This window comes from Procambarus clarkii, chromosome 22 (assembly GCF_040958095.1).
Source record: "Procambarus clarkii isolate CNS0578487 chromosome 22, FALCON_Pclarkii_2.0, whole genome shotgun sequence".
In the NCBI taxonomy this organism is placed as follows: Eukaryota; Metazoa; Arthropoda; class Malacostraca; order Decapoda; family Cambaridae; genus Procambarus; species Procambarus clarkii.
The window spans coordinates 9,319,501-9,335,522 of NC_091171.1; positions in this window are offsets into that span (position 1 = coordinate 9,319,501).

The window sequence follows — 16,022 nt, forward strand, 5'->3', positions numbered from 1 at the left end:
TTCAAGAAAGGAGATAGGGAGGAGGCACTTAACTACAGACCTGTATCACTGACAAGCATCCCCTGTAAAATACTGGAAAGAATAATTAGGCTGCGACTGGTTGCACACCTGGAGAACATTAGGTTTGTGAACAAACATCAACATGGGTTCTGGACAGGGAAATCGTGCCTAACAAACCTTCTGGAATTCTATGATAAAATAACGAGGATAAGACAGGACAGAGATGGTTGGGCAGACTGCATATTTCTGGACTGCCAAAAAGCCTTTGATACAGTACCGCACATGAGACTGCTGTTCAAGCTCGAGAGGCAGGCGGGGGTGGGGGGAAAGGTCCTAGAATGGATAAGGAACTACCTAACAGGAAGGAGCCAAAGAGTTACGGTAAGGGGCGAGAAGTCGGACTGGCGAACAGTAACAAGTGGAGTACCACAAGGATCGGTGCTGGGACCAATTCTATTTCTTGTATATGTTAACGACATGTTTACAGGCGTAGAGTCCTACATGTCGATGTTTGCGGATGATGCAAAGTTGATGAGAAGAGTTGTGACAGATGAGGATTGCAGGATCCTCCAAGAGGACCTGAACAGATTGCAGAGATGGTCAGAGAAATGGCTACTAGAATTCAACACGAGCAAATGTAAAGTTATGGAAATGGGACTAGGAGATAGGAGACCAAAGGGACAGTACACAATGAAGGGGAACAGCCTACCTGTAACGACGCGTGAAAGAGACCTGGGGGTGGACGTAACACCTAATCTATCTCCTGAGGCACATATTAATAGGATAACGACAGCAGCGTACTCTACACTGGCAAAAGTTAGAACATCATTCAGAAACCTAAGTAAGGAGGCATTTAGGGCGCTTTACACTGCCTACGTAAGGCCAGTCTTAGAGTATGCCGCCTCATCATGGAGTCCCCATCTGAAGAAACATATAATGAAACTGGAAAAGGTTCAGAGGTTTGCAACGAGACTCGTCCCAGAGCTACGAGGGATGGGGTATGAAGAGCGCCTGAGGGAATTGTGCCTTACGACACTAGAAAGAAGAAGGGAGAGGGGGGACATGATAGGAACGTATAAGATACTCAGAGGAATTGACAGAGTGGACATAGACGAAATGTTCACACGGAATAGTAACAGAACGAGAGGACATGGATGGAAGCTTGAAACTCAGATGAGTCACAGAGATGTTAGGAAGTTTTCTTTTAGCGTGAGAGTAGTGGGGAAATGGAATGCACTTCAGGAACAGGTTGTGGAAGCAAATACTATTCATAATTTTAAAACCAGGTATGATAGGGAAATAGGACAGGAGTCATTGCTGTAAACAACCGATGCTCGAAAGGCGGGATCCAAGAGTCAATGCTCGATCCTGCAGACACAACTAGGTGAGTACAACTAGGTGAGTACACACACACACACACACACACACACACACACACACACACACACACACACACACACACACACACACACACACACACACACACACACACACACACACACACGCGCGCACGCACGCACGCACGCACGCACGCACGCACACACGCACACGCACGCACGCACGCACGCAAGCGCACACGCGGTAACGTCAGCAGCGTATGGGACGCTGGCTAAAATGACAACGTACACGTAAGGAATCCTAATGGGTTCAGTTGTACCCAGGATGCAATTCTTTTGTCGATGTCGTGGCATAGTCGTTTAGAGTGTGTATCTGTGATACCTTGCGCATGGGTTCGAATCCTCATCACGGCTCCTGTGGTTTCTGTCATGAGAACGTAGTTTAGGAACCTAATTTAGAATATTTTCAAGCCAAACTACAGAGCATTTGTTAGGCCAGTACTGTCATGCGCGGCACTGCCCTTTAATCCCCCACTGTGTTAAGCAACCTGCGGATTAAAACAACAAATTAAGCATTAAAACATAATAATAACAGCATAAAGGTTTGCAAGAATATTAGTGAGATTGCCAAGAGTGGCCTCGTGGGGGCTGAGCTTCGAGGATAGGTTAAGGTCATTGAGCTCACAACCCCTGGAGGAGTGAAGAAAGAGGGTTATGATCACAACACAAGAAACTGAAGGGAAAGCAGATAAAGTAGGACAAAAATTTTAATCAGGAAACGTACAAGAACGGAAGGAAGGTAAGGAAGTACTTCAGCAGTGTACGGATTGTCAAAATGAGTAATACTCTGAAAGTTGTAGTTGTGGCAACCTCCTCCATTAACAATTTTAAGGCCAGCTCCGACAAACAATTCGAAGGTCAGGACAGTTAAAGTGTAAGGCGACAGATAGAAGACTGTCAGGCGGGGCTACACCTCACTCCCCGGGTTGACAGTGAAAGGCGGCCCCTTAAATTTAAATTTTGCCTCGAGGGGCGAGTTTATTGAGCAGCGCCACTCATCCTGTGGCCCCTGCTAGGAGAGCACGCGCGTCGTCATCTAGCAGCCGTTATCTGGACCACTTGGCCTAGTTCGCCCTCCAGCCGGGTGTGAGCGGCGCTCCCGGAGATAACACCCCACATGAGGAGACACTCCGGCCGCCCACACACACACACCACACCCAGATAACCAAGAGACCGGCCAGATGATACGTCATTACAGATAATGCCTTCGGCTACCACACCCCCTTCCAGATTACTCCTTCAACTTGTGTGTGTGTGCGCGGGGGGGGGGGGGGGGGGGGGGGGTGACGACGCTGGTATACTCGCCTAGTTGTGCTTGCGGGGATTGAGCTCTGGCTCTTTGGTCCCGGCTCTGGCTTTGGTCCCGGATAGAGCCTACTGGGCTCTATCATATCTACACTTGAAACTGTGTATGGAGTCAGCTTCCACCACATCACATGGTGTGTTGAGGCAGCGAACACACCGCCATAGTGCCACACATGCACAATATATTTATCACCCTAAAGTATATATGTGTACCAAGGATTCCAGTTAACGTGTATACATGTAGAGTTGCACGCACGCTCCACACCAAGTCATGTATACCTCGGGAAGGATGAGCTGCTTACCGGTGTATTGCCACAGTTGATATCAGGCTCGACCCATGTTCCCGCCTCCAGTGTACTAGTTGGTCACGGTACCACTGGACGTGTGCCACAGTGGTCACGGTACCACTGGACGTGTGCCACAGTGGTCACGGTACCACTGGACGTGTGCCACAGTGGTCACGGTACCACTGGACGTGTGCCACAGTGGTCACGGTACCACTGGACGTGTGCCACAGTGGTCACGGTACCACTGGACGTGTGCCACAGTGGTCACGGTACCACTGGACGTGTGCCACAGTGGTCACGGTACCACTGGACGTGTGCCACAGTGGTCACGGTACCACTGGACGTGTGCCACAGTGGTCACGGTACCACTGGACGTGTGACACAGTGGTCACGGTACCACTGGACGTGTGACACAGTGGTCACGGTACCACTGGACGTGTGACACAGTGGTCACGGTACCACTGGACGTGTGACACAGTGGTCACGGTACCACTGGACGTGTGACACAGTGGTCACGGTACCACTGGACGTGTGACACAGTGGTCACGGTACCACTGGACGTGTGACACAGTGGTCACGGTACCACTGGACGTGTGACACAGTGGTCACGGTACCACTGGACGTGTGACACAGTGGTCACGGTACCACTGGACGTGTGACACAGTGGTCACGGTACCACTGGACGTGTGACACAGTGGTCACGGTACCACTGGACGTGTGACACAGTGGTCACGGTACCACTGGACGTGTGACACAGTGGTCACGGTACCACTGGACGTGTGACACAGTGGTCACGGTACCACTGGACGTGTGACACAGTGGTCACGGTACCACTGGACGTGTGACACAGTGGTCACGGTACCACTGGACGTGTGACACAGTGGTCACGGTACCACTGGACGTGTGACACAGTGGTCACGGTACCACTGGACGTGTGACACAGTGGTCACGGTACCACTGGACGTGTGACACAGTGGTCACGGTACCACTGGACGTGTGACACAGTGGTCACGGTACCACTGGACGTGTGACACAGTGGTCACGGTACCACTGGACGTGTGACACAGTGGTCACGGTACCACTGGACGTGTGACACAGTGGTCACGGTACCACTGGACGTGTGACACAGTGGTCACGGTACCACTGGACGTGTGACACAGTGGTCACGGTACCACTGGACGTGTGACACAGTGGTCACGGTACCACTGGACGTGTGACACAGTGGTCACGGTACCACTGGACGTGTGACACAGTGGTCACGGTACCACTGGACGTGTGACACAGTGGTCACGGTACCACTGGACGTGTGACACAGTGGTCACGGTACCACTGGACGTGTGACACAGTGGTCACGGTACCACTGGACGTGTGACACAGTGGTCACGGTACCACTGGACGTGTGACACAGTGGTCACGGTACCACTGGACGTGTGACACAGTGGTCACGGTACCACTGGACGTGTGACACAGTGGTCACGGTACCACTGGACGTGTGACACAGTGGTCACGGTACCACTGGACGTGTGACACAGTGGTCACGGTACCACTGGACGTGTGACACAGTGGTCACGGTACCACTGGACGTGTGACACAGTGGTCACGGTACCACTGGACGTGTGACACAGTGGTCACGGTACCACTGGACGTGTGACACAGTGGTCACGGTACCACTGGACGTGTGACACAGTGGTCACGGTACCACTGGACGTGTGCCACAGTGGTCACGGTACCACTGGACGTGCCACAGTGGTCACGGTACCACTGGACGTGACACAGTGGTCACGGTACCACTGGACGTGTGACACAGTGGTCACGGTACCACTGGACGTGTGACACGGTGGTCACGGTACCACTGGACGTGTGACACGGTGGTCACGGTACCACTGGACGTGTGACACGGTGGTCACGGTACCACTGGACGTGTAACACGGTGGTCACGGTACCACTGGACGTGTAACACGGTGGTCACGGTACCACTGGACGTGACACAGTGGTCACGGTACCACTGGACGTGTAACACAGTGGTCACGGTACCACCCTACACACCCGACACTCCGCCACACTTCATCAAACAGTACAGCGTAAAGTTGCAAGATCTGTCGCTGTAATAATTTTGTCTGCTGCCATGTGTGTGTGTGTGTGTGTACTCACCTAATTGTGCTTGCCGGGGTTGAGCTCTAGCTCTTTGGTCCCGCCTCTTAACTGTCAATCAACTGGTGTGCAGATTCCTGAGCCTACTGGGCTCTTATCATATCTACATTTGAAACTGTGTATGGAGTCAGCCTCCACCACATCACTGCCTAATTCATTCCATTTGCTAACTACTCTGACTCTGAAAAAGTTCTTGATAACGTCCCTGTGGCTCATTTGGGTACTTAGCTTCCACCTGTGTCCCCTTGTTCGCGTACCACCAGTGTTGAACAGTTATCTTTATCTACCCTGTTAATTCCTATGAGAATTTTGTAGGTAGTGATCATGTCTCCCCTTACTCTTCTGTCTTTTAGTGTCTTGAGGTACATTTCCCGCAGCCTTTCTTCGTAACTCACGCCTCTTAGTTCTGGGACTAGCCTAGTGGCATATCTCTGAACTTTTTCCAGCTTCGTCTTGTGCTTGACAAGGTACGGGCTCCATGTTGGGGCTGCGTACTCCAGGATTTGTCCTACATATGTGGTATATAAGGTTCTGAAGCATTCCTTACACAGGTTCCTGAAGACAGTTCTGATGTTAGCCAGCCTCGCATACGCCGATGTTATTCTTTTGATGTGGGCTTCAGGAGACAGGTTTGGTGTGATATCAACTCGTAGTTGATATGCGGTGTGTGTGTGTGGGGGGGGGGGGGGGGGGGTTAGTGTGGGTGGGCGTATGTGTACCCCTTCCCCTTTTCTATACATCCCCTCATCCCCCCCATTCTCATCTCCCTCTCCCGCCCCCACCCCACTGGGCCAGCTTATTGGACGAGTAATATTTACCCCGATATTATATATTTTTTGTGGTGGCATGTTTCATGGAGCGAGGGAGGCCAGCGTGTTGCGTGGATGAGTGTGGTGTGGGGATTTACAGTGTAGTTGGGTATTAATGTGGTGAGTTAGGAGGCCGTGAGTCTCGGTGGTGGTGGCCGGCTGTGTGTGATGATGCTGAGCATCTCCTCGCTCATGCTGCGGCCTGACGGCATTTGTTACATGCTTGGTTGTGTGTGTGTGGGGGGGGGGGTGGTGAGGGACGGTTGTCTGGGAGAGGGGCACTTGTGTCAGGGGAAGGGGGAGGGAGCACAGGGAGAGGGGGGGGGGAGTAAGAACATAAGAACAAAGATAACTGCAGAAGGCCTATTGGCCCATACGAGGCAGCTCCTATTAATAACCACCCAATTCCACTCATATACATGTCCAACCCACGTTTGAAACAATCAACGGACCCCATCTCCACCACGTTAAGCAGTAATTGGTTCCACAAATCAACAATCTTGTTACCGAACTAGTATTTACCTAGGTCTCTTCTAAATCTAAACTTGTCCAATTTATACCCATTGTTTCGGGTTCTGTCTTGTGTTGATACTTTTAATACCCTATTAATACAAATACAACACAATTATTAAGGATGGTAACAGAGTCCATTTCATGTGGTCTCCATCTCATGTTGGCCTCCGAATGCATGATAGAGCTGATAAGTTAGCCAAAGAATCTGCCTTTAAAGGAGCCGTTGAGTGTAACCTTGGACTGTCAATGAGCAATCTGAGAGCAGCAGTACACGAGATCTTCAAGATCTTGTAGATCTGAGGCAAAGTGAAATTGACACCAGTAATTCCATCTATCATCATACTATCATGCAAGAGGAGCCACACATCTATGGATCATCCAATAAAATCAGCAGACTTCTAGATGTTACTACTGCTCGGCTTAGACTCGGTTACAAGTATCTTTGGGAATTCTCATTATCTGCTGATGTAGCCCTAACCAAATGTAAACTGTGTCAACAAAATTATTCGCACACCCTCCGTTACTATGTGATAGAGTGCGAAAAGATACGTGAATTTAGACATAATTCTATAACCAATGTTCCAGCGATGTGTAAATATTTCATTCAAAATGATCTGGTACCAGAAATTTTAGCCAAATATCCCCAGTTTGCTAACTGTAGGTAGTAACTGAGTGATTGTAACTTATCCACCGCTGCCCACTGGATGGGGGGCGGTGTGCAGGACAAACATATAAATTTTGACACTAGCTCTCCACATATGTCAGTTGCTTAATTTAGAACCTGTACTTGAGGTCGATCTCGAACCCATTGTTGATGTGACGACTTATATTGAATTTTGTAACTAGCTCATCAAGATTGTAACTTGCTTAGCTAAATGAATTGTGAGGTTCAGTCCCTGAGCCCATTATGTGCCTCTGTAACCCTTTCCACTACCGCCCACGGGATGGGTATGGGGTGCATAATATATGAACTAAACTAACTATTAATATCCCCTTTGTTATGACCATTCATCCACTTGTTAACCTCTATCATGTTACCCCTAAGTCTTCGCCTTTCTAGAGAATGTAATTTAAGCTTTGTTAATCTTTCTTCATATGACAGGTTTCTAATTTGGGGGACTAATTTGGTCATCCTACGCTGGACACGTTCAAGTGGATTTATATCCATTCTATAGTAAGGCGACCAAAACTGAACTGCATAATGTAAATGGGGCCTAACCAGAGCACGATACAGCTGAAGAGCACCACCAGGTGTCTTGTTACTAACACTTCGATTAATAAATCTCAGTGTCTTATTTGCCTTATTACGAACATTTATGCACTGATTTTTTATTTTAAATTCTTACTAATCATAACTCCCAGAAGTGGGGAACTTGAGTCAGAGGGAGTGGGGGAGTGGGGCACGATTGCGTTTCCAACTTCCACTTGTGTCCCAAAATAAATGAATGAAAATGACGAAACCCAAAATGAAACCCAAATGAATTTTTCATGGATATGATACCAACATCAATTCATATATCAGACGTCACCCTATCCCCACTGGATTTTGAAGAAGCCATAAACAGTATGCCTATTGTGACGGTAACGCGTTGGTGTTCGGCTGTTTAAGGCTAGGGGTATGGCCTCGTCACATAGTTATAAAAAAAAATAGAAAAACTGGAACTTCGTCTGTGGTAAGGTAAGGAGAAGACACACAAAACACAAGTAAAACTTTAACAATGAAATTTTAATTACGTTAAATAAATCAAAACATGAAAATATGGACAAACAAATATGTATAATAAAATCAATGAATCAAAATAATAAGAATACTTAAATGACACAATGAAAGTTACGTTAAGGCAAAATAATAAGAAGTGCAACACAAAAGTTAAGTGGGAGGTGCTGGAATATTGGCTTAAAGCCACCACCTCTCTCAGTACACGCTAACGTCTAGCTGGGAGGAGTGCTGGCTACGAAAGCACGGAACATTCTGAGGACTGATGTTGGGGTGGCCCCAGACATCAGGTAGTATTGGGGGCGAGTGCAGGTGCAGCCAGACCGGCGACCAATCAGCGGAGTCGTAGCGATCAACGGGTAGTTTGGTGGTTGGAGTTCGAACAGGTGGCTGGTTGCATACGTTTCTGCTCACCCTGGCAAGCCTTGCTGGTGCTGGTGTTGTTGTCGTTGTTGGACATTTCTTCCATAGTCTTTTTATATAATTGTGAAGACGTAATTTTGGAGGGAAGAGCAGGCTCAATCTCTTGAAGGAGATTATCGTCACACTATGCACTCTGCACCAGGCCCGGATTCTTGGAACTTCATATTCATCAAGAACTGTAAAAAAAAACACTATCGCAGGCCCTTCACATTCTTTGGAGACAAAGCCTAGATACTGGCGTTATCCCTGACATACTTAAAACAGCAGAGATAGCACCACTCCATAAAGGAGGTAATAAGGCAGAGGCCAAAAATTACAGACCGATAGCACTAACATCGCACATCATAAAAATCTTTGAGAGAGTGCTAAGAAGTAAGATCACAAAATACATGGAATCACAGCATCTCCATAACCCCGGACAACATGGTTTCAGAACAGGGCACTCTTGCCTGTCGCAGTTGCTGGACCACTATGACATGGCATTAGATGCTATGGAAGACAAACAAAACGCTGATGTAATTTACACAGATTTTGCAAAAGCCTTTGACAAATGTAACCATGGTGTTATTGCACATAAAATGCGTTCAAAAGGAATGACCGAAAAATAGGCAGATGGATCTACAATTTCCTGACTAACAGAACCCAATGTGTAATAGTCAATAAAATAAAATCCGGTCCATCAACCGTGAAGAGCTCAGTCCCCCAGGGTACTGTGCTTGCTCCAGTACTTTTTCTCATCCTCATATCGGACACAGACAAGAACACAACCTATAGCTCTGTATCATCCTTTGCAGATGACACTAGGATTTTCATGAGAGTAGACAACATAGAGGACACGGCAAACCTCCAATCAGATGTAGATCAGGTCTTTCTGTGGGCTACAGAAAATAATATGGTGTTTAACGAAGTACGTTCCAGCTTATGCGCTACGGAAAAAATGAAAATATAAAAACGGAAACCACATACAAAACTCAGGCAAATCATAACATTGAACGAAAAGGCAATGTAAAGGATCTGGGTGTACTCATGTCGGAAGACCTTACCTTTAAAGAACACAATAAAGTAGCCGTCACAACTGCAAGAAAAATGACAGGTTGGATAACAAGAACTTTTCACACTAGAGATGCTATACCGATGATGATACTTTTCAAAACGCTTGTGCTCTCTAGAGTGGAGTACTGCTGTACAATGACAGCCCCCTTTCAAAGCTGGAGAAATTGTTGACCTAGAGAGCGTACAGAGATCCTTTACTGCTAGAATCCACTCCGTTAAACATCTAAACTACTGGGACCGACTAAAGAGCCTAAATCTGTATTCCCTTAAGCGCAGGCGGGAGAGATACATAATAATCTATACGTGGAAAATAATTGAGGGGCTGGTCCCAAACCTGCACACAGAAATAACACCACATGAGACCTGAAGGCATGGCAGGATGTCACCACAGCCTGGTGTTCCTGTCTACCTAGCAGTAAATAGGTACCCGAGACTTACAGCTGCAACAGGCTGCTGCCTGGGGATGTGTGCACGTGTGTAAGAGAGAGAGAGATATGTAATAGACATAATAGAGGAAAAATAAATAGGTTAGAAAGGCAGGGTCCAAGAGGTAATGGCTTGTTCTGCAGTGACAAATAGTAGATTGAAATAGTAAATACACACACCAAGGGAACTAAATAGGCAGATGAGCTATCTGAATTCTGGTGATAGTTTCCAAGAAGTCTCAAGGGTGGTACACCAATGCTGTTGGGGTATCAAATAAATCAGAGGAAATGAAAGAAAGGTTAAGTAAAACAGAACCTGACATAATTGCAATAGTGGAAACTAAAATATACGATATGCTCTCAGATGGAATTTTTCTTGCGAGAGATACCAAATGATAAAATTAATGAAGTAAAGACCACAGAGACACGGGGGGGGGGGTAAAAATGAAATTTAAAACTTCCTCCTAATCAAGAGGAAATGTAAGTTTAAGGAACTTGTACTCTGTACCACCGGGCTTGTGTAGGCTGGCACAGGCTCTAGTACTCGTGTCTGAACCATTCAGGGTTCTCGGGGTTATTAGAGTATAGAAAAGTGAAATAATAAACATTGGACCAAACAAAACCGAGGATTTTGGATGAAGGCTGTTGCTCAAGATAGTTCTTAAGGCAGCAGGAGAATGTGTCTAACAATCGGAGAGAAAGTAGATGGAGCGAACGGAGAATAGATAGACCGAGCAGAGAGTAGATGGAGTGAGTCGAGAGGGTGACCATTTCCAGCTGTATATGAGGTAATTATATGATAATGCGTTCTGCCAGTTATATTATATATCAAGAGTGGATATATGGACCCATGTGTGTCGGGAGTTATGGCAATAGTCGTGCGACCACTGAAAAGACGGGGCCCAGGAGGTGAAGCTGGACCCCCGTACAATGAAGAATGTATTAGTGGGTGTCATTACCGGCAGGTCCCACACCAGGACCCTAGGGACCTGCTCCTCCAGGTGTTCCATCACTTCCGGTATCTCTGGTGGGCCTTCCGTCTTCCTCCCCGGGCTGTGTAGCTCTGTTTCCCCCCACACGCCCCTCCCCCACACGCCCCCCTCACGCCCCCCTCCCTCCCCTCACGCCCCCCTCCCTCCCCACACGCCCCCCTCCCCCCACACGCCCCCCTCCCCCCACACGCCCCCCTCCCTCCCCACACGCCCCCCTCCCTCCCCACACGCCCCCCTCCCTCCCCACACGCCCCCCTCCCTCCCCACACGCCCCCCTCCCTCCCCACACGCCCCCCTCCTTCCCCACACGCCCCCCCCCTCCCTCCCCACACGCCCCCCCTCCCACCCCACACGCCTCCCATCCCTCCCCACACGCCCCCTCCCTCCCCACACGCCCCCCTCCCTCCCCACACGCCCCCCCTCCCTCCCCACACGCCCCCCCTCCCTCCCCACACGCCCCCCCCCTCCCTCCCCACACGCCCCCCCTCCCTCCCCACACGCCCCCCTCTCCCCCCACACGCCCCCCTCCCTCCCCACACGCCCCCTCCCTCCCCACACACCCCCCTCTCTCCCCACACGCCCCCCTCCCTCCCCACACGCCCCCCTCCCTCCCCACACGCCCCCCTCCCTCCCCACACGCGCCCCCTCCCTCCCCACACGCGCCCCCTCCCTCCCCACACGCGCCCCCTCCCTCCCCACACGCGCCCCCTCCCTCCCCACACGCGCCCCCTCCCTCCCCACACGCGCCCCCTCCCTCCCCACACGCGCCCCCTCCCTCCCCACACGCGCCCCCTCCCTCCCCACACGCGCCCCCTCCCTCCCCACACGCGCCCCCTCCCTCCCCACACGCGCCCCCTCCCTCCCCACACGCGCCCCCTCCCTCCCCACACGCGCCCCCTCCCTCCCCACACGCCCCCCTCCCCCCCCCACACGCCCCCCTCCCCCCCCACACGCCCCCCTCCCCCCCCCCACACGCCCCCCTCCCCCCCCCACACACGCCCCCCTCCCCCCCCCCCACACGCCCCCCTCCCCCCCCCACACGCCCCCCTCCCCCCCCACACGCCCCCCTCCCCCCCCACACGGCCCCCCTCCCCCCCCACACGCCCCCCTCCCCCCCCCACACGCCCCCCTCCCCCCCCCACACGCCCCCCTCCCCCCCCCACACGCCCCCCTCCCCCCCCCACACGCCCCCCTCCCCCCCCCACACGCCCCCCTCCCCCCCCACACGCCCCCCTCCCCCCCCCCCACACGCCCCCCTCCCCCCCACACGCCCCCCTCCCCCCCACACGCCCCCCTCCCCCCACACGCCCCCTCCCCCCCCACACCCCCCCTCCCTCCCCACACGCCCCCCCTCCCTCCCCACACGCCCCCCCTCCCTCCCCACACGCCCCCTCCCTCCCCACACGCCCCCCCTCCCTCCCCACACGCCCCCTCCCCCCCACACGCCCCCTCCCCCCCCCCCCCACGCCCCCCTCCCCCCCCCCCCACACGCCCCCTGCTGGCGTGACTGTTCCCTAGATCGTGTCTGCTGGCGTCACTTCCCTAGATGGTGTCTGCTGGCGTCACTCTTCCCTAGATCGTGTCTGCTGGCGTCACTCTTCCCTAGATGGTGTCTGCTGGCGTCACTGTTCCCTAGATCGTGTCTGCTGGCGTCACTGTTCCTAGATGGTGTCTGCTGGCGTCACTGTTCCCTAGATGGTGTCTGCTGGCGTCACTGTTCCCTAGATGGTGTCTGCTGGCGTCGCTGTTCCCTAGATGGTGTCTGCTGGCGTCGCTGTTCCCTAGATGGTGTCTGCTGGCGTCACTGTTCCCTAGATGGTGTCTGCTGGCGTCACTGTTCCCTAGATGGTGTCTGCTGGCGTCACTGTTCCTAGATGGTGTCTGCTGGCGTCACTGTTCCCTAGATGGTGTCTGCTGGCGTCACTGTTCCCTAGATGGTGTCTGCTGGCGTCACTGTTCCCTAGATGGTGTCTGCTGGCGTCACTGTTCCCTAGATGGTGTCTGCTGGCGTCACTGTTCCCTAGATGGTGTCTGCTGGCGTCACTGTTCCCTAGATGGTGTCTGCTGGCGTCACTGTTCCCTAGATGGTGTCTGCTGGCTGTTGTTATCTCGTGTCTTTTGTCGATTTTGTTGTTTTTCTCAGTGAAGGGAGCAGTGTTGTGGTGGCGTGTGTCCCCAGATAAGAGAGGATACACAAGACACAGTGATACAGCGGTGAACGTGCGCGGACACTGAGGAGTCCGTCAGTGTGTCAGCACTGTCACCTGGCAGAGGAGGGGGGGGGGAGAGGAAGTGAGGGGGAGGCACGGAAGGAGACGAGAAAGTTAAGGAGAAATCGATGAAGGAGAAATTGTATTATTATTATTAGCATCTTTCTTGACAATTTAATTAAAATTTTCCTTAATCTGAGAATTTCATTTAAGTCTTATTAGAGTGAGGATAATGGTGGTATTGACTGTCACGCAGGACAGAGGGTCATACACAAGACAATAGGTCTAAACTGTAGGCGGAAGCACATATATATCATGGTTACAATCAATGTTTTAATGTATGGATATGTAAATGCAACTTTCTATTGTGAGAAAGTGTAGTGTGTGTTGGGTGATTTAGGAAAACGAATGGAGTAGTGGGAGGAGTGGCGGTGGGAGAAGGTGAAGGAGTGGCGGTGGGAGGAGGTGAAGGAGTAGTGGTGGGAGGAGGTGAAGGAGTGGCGGTGGGAGAAGGTGAAGGAGTGGCGGTGGGAGGAGGTGAAGGAGTGGCGGTGGGAGGAGGTGAAGGAGTGGCGGTGGGAGGAGGTGAAGGAGTGGCGGTGGGAGGAGGTGAAGGAGTGGCGGTGGGAGGAGGTGAAGGAGTGGCGGTGGGAGGAGGTGAAGGAGTGGCGGTGGGAGGAGGTGAAGGAGTGGCGGTGGGAGGAGGTGAAGGAGTGGCGGTGGGAGGAGGTGAAGGAGTGGCGGTGGGAGGAGGTGAAGGAGTGGCGGTGGGAGGAGGTGAAGGAGTGGCGGTGGGAGGTGGTGGAGGAGTGGCGGTGGGAGGTGGTGGAGGAGTGGCGGTGGGAGGTGGTGGAGGAGTGGCGGTGGGAGGTGGTGGAGGAGTGGCGGTGGGAGGTGGTGGAGGAGTGGCGGTGGGAGGTGGTGGAGGAGTGGCGGTGGGAGGAGGTGGAGGAGTGGCGGTGGGAGGAGGTGGAGGAGTGGCGGTGGGAGGAGGTGGAGGAGTGGCGGTGGGAGGAGGTGGAGGAGTGGCGGTGGGAGGTGGTGGAGGAGTGGCGGTGGGAGGTGGTGAAGGAGTGGCGGTGGGAGGTGGTGAAGGAGTAGTGGTGGGAGGAGGTCTGGGGGAGAGAGAGAGCAACAGGCAGGTGAGGGCAGCTCGGCTCACTACAGTTCTGCTTTAATATACAGGAGAGCGTGGCGCCGCTCTCATATAAGTATGATTTAACTCGGATACAACAACATTTTACTCTGTACCTTTGGGACAGATCCATTTGTGCCAGCTAATGTGTGGGGCGTAGTCACTGTGAGGCGGGAGTATTTGGTGTGTTCAGATGTACAGGTACAACTACAGCGGCGAGCTTGTTCGGTACAGTGTTCAGGTGTACAGGTACAACCACACTTTAGCACACTGTAGATGGTGAGTCCTGATCAGGATGAAGGTCCTTAAGAGGATACCTGAACAATTAGGCAATAATTCACACGTTATTAAACTGCTAGCATCGGTGTCAACAAGTCAACAACCTGGTGGACCAGACCACCATCTGGAATGGGGGGAGAGGAGGCCTGGCCAGAGACCGGGCCGCGGGGACATTGATCCTGGGAACTACTCCTTCCAGCCGAGTGTGGGGTTATCACGCACAATGGGGCGTGGATGCCACTTAGGTGCCGTCCAAACTCCTGGTGAGGTCAGTAGAGCACTTAAGTCTGTCAGTCCTGTCCTCATCGTGTCAGCAAGGCGGACAGTCCGCCTGTTGTTGTTGGTTTGGGTCTGGGGAGCCCAGGACCCCATGTTCTATCCTGCCACAAACACACTCAAAAGCTACTACTTTCTTTCGCTTCATGCTCCTGTTCACCTAGCAGTAAATAGGCACTTGGGAGTTAAACAGCTGCCGCGGTTCTCATTAGAGAACTGACTGTTGGAAAGGCGGGATCCAAGAGCTAACATTTTCATCCTGCAGGCATTGATAGTGAATACAATCACGCCCCCTCCCCCCTGCCCGGGAATATCACTGACGGACTTTATTAAATCCTGATGGATTTTCGTAGCTTTCTCTCGTCGACGGCCATTCATGTCAGATCTGAAGGTCTGGAAAATGACCTCAAAAATCAGACTGCTGTTCAGTTTTGGCGAGTACTTGCCTACCTGCACTTACCTATCACAGACCGCTGGGCAAGTGGGGTCTAGTTGTTTATACCCCGCATACTGGTTTTGATGTACCTCTTGCGTTAGGATTGATCTATTCTAATGTTAGAATTCTCGGTCGAATCTCTCCTTGAAATTATTGATGGAGGTGACTTCCACAACTTCTTCATTCAGTACTGTAGTATGGTTACACTCTTGTAAATAAATGTTTCGAGTAATTTCTGGTTCTCAATGTCTTCGCGGCTTCTGACATCCAGAGAAACCTAGTCTTAGTCTTTGTCTTAGCCAGGTAGGTGGAAGGGGGGTAGTGAAGGAAGTCGGGTGTATGTGCAACGTTTGGGCAGAGCCTTATGTGTGGACCCGCGTGACAATTGCTGACACCACTCTAAACATTTTTTACTTGCTAACATTTTCCTGACAAAATTAATATACAGTTTTGGCTCATGGGGGTAATTCAGTTGGGTGTTATTGCACTGAGGCGCTGCTTATATTTACTGCCACACGGGACAGTGATTCGTAAGACAATGAGTTCCCCCGCGGTGGGTGGCCGCCAGTGGTGGTGGCGAGGAGCGGCCCGCCACACTCATTATAACCCCTTGG